Source organism: Rhagoletis zephyria, unplaced genomic scaffold (assembly GCF_001687245.7).
Source record: "Rhagoletis zephyria isolate East Lansing unplaced genomic scaffold, Rhagoletis_zephyria_1.1 Rzeph_scaffold_01133, whole genome shotgun sequence".
NCBI classification, from domain to species: domain Eukaryota; kingdom Metazoa; phylum Arthropoda; class Insecta; order Diptera; family Tephritidae; genus Rhagoletis; species Rhagoletis zephyria.
In genome coordinates, this window is record NW_016158217.1 from 97,721 (window position 1) to 99,559 (window position 1,839).

Below are 1,839 nucleotides of genomic sequence, written 5' to 3' on the forward strand. Positions count from 1 at the left end.
ATAACTTACGTAGTTTTGCATCGATTTTCTTCGATGATACCTTATTTTTTTGTAATATAACAGAGCTTAGGGAGATCTGCAAAAAAATAAAAGGCTTTCGAGATTCTTCCCCGCAAAATACAATTTTTTTTATATTTTTACAAAAAAAAATTGAAAAAATCGGTAATGATTGTTCGTTATCTTTGAATCTACAGGGCCTAGCAAAAAGTGTTGTATGCACAGTTTATAGAAAATTTTATTACCTTTTAAAAGCTTCAAACCGTTTTGGAATTGCTTAATTCGTTCTTGAGATATTAATTATTAAGTGGACCCAATTTTTTTTTTTTTTGCAAAAACGGTAAATTGCAAATATCTCAAAAACGGTACCATAAAATTAAAAATAACCTTGATTTTCGGAATCAGGTGGTGATTTTACATACGAATTTCATATCGGCGTCTCTGGTAAATTTTGGCCGTCGACCAGTGTAATGATAGTGATGATTGTTTTAACTAACATGGTTACTGGTAGACGGGTAAACGGAGAATAACCATAACTTTAAAGACCTAATGATATTATTATTTTCTTTATAGGAACGAAGTAATGAAAAACTTAGGCTGCGATCAATTCAACGATAAGTTTAACGTTTTGAGGGGACAAATGAAAGATTACTTTAGGCCGTCTGATGAAAATTTAAAAGAATTTAATGAAAAGATGAGATATTTCATCTCTGAGTTCAAAGTTCGTGGAAATAGGTCCTGTAGACACGAAGAACGTTTTTTTTAAGCTAACAAAAGTTGGCTTGAGTCCTTTATAGGTGAAGAAGAAAACGCAAGTAAAGTAAATTTCTATTGATGCTACATTTTCAAATTTTGACATTTGACATTATACAAGGTTGCATGAATATGTGAATTGAATCAGGGTTTCATTTCAACATGCCCCTCAATAGACATATTTATGCATAAAAAAATATTTGTTTAATTTAAACCCAACATGTGAGTAAGCTTCTCATGACTAGGCTTAGGTAAGTTCTTGGTTAATATATCGGCGATCATATTACTTTTCTTCTTCTTTTTTGGCGCTGTAACCTCCTAAGCGATTTTGGCCGAGTTCAGCAAAGCACGCCAGTCGTTTCTCCTCTGTGCCAACTGACGCCAATTGGAATCGCCAAGTGAAGCCAAGTCCCTCTGATCTTTTCATCGCAGTGGGGGACTCCCTCTTCCTCTGCTACCACTTTAAGAGCCGCCTCATCGGATGTTGTCATTGTCCATGCTTCTGCGCCATATACCAGCACGGGCATGATGAGTGACTTATAGAGCGTGGTTTTCGTACGTCGAGAGAGGACTTTACTCCTGAATTGCCTACTCAGTCCAAAGTAGCACTTGTTGGCAAGAGTGATTCTGCGTTGGATTTCAATGCTGACATTATTATCGGTGTTAATGCTGGTTCCCAAGTAAACGAAATTCACCTTATGATGACGACCACAGCAAACGTTTAAAGGACCACGATTTGAGGGCATGCACCTGGAATGTCCGGACCCTTAATGGGGAGGGTGCCTCTGCCCGGCTGGTTGATGTCCTCGTAAGGACAAAAGCTGCCATCACCGCCATCCAAGAAATGCGTTGGACGGGGCAAGGCAAGCAATGTCTGGGGCCTTGCGACGTCTACTACAGCTGCCATGTAAAGGAGCGCAAATTCGGTGTTAGATTTGTGGTGGGAGAGAGACTCCGTCGCCGAGTACTGTCGTTCACCCCGGAGGACGAGCGTCTAGCCACAATCAGCGTCAAAGCGAGATTCTTCAACATCTCGCTCATCTGCGCCCATGCCCCGACGGAAGAGAAGGATGAGGCATCCAAGGATCT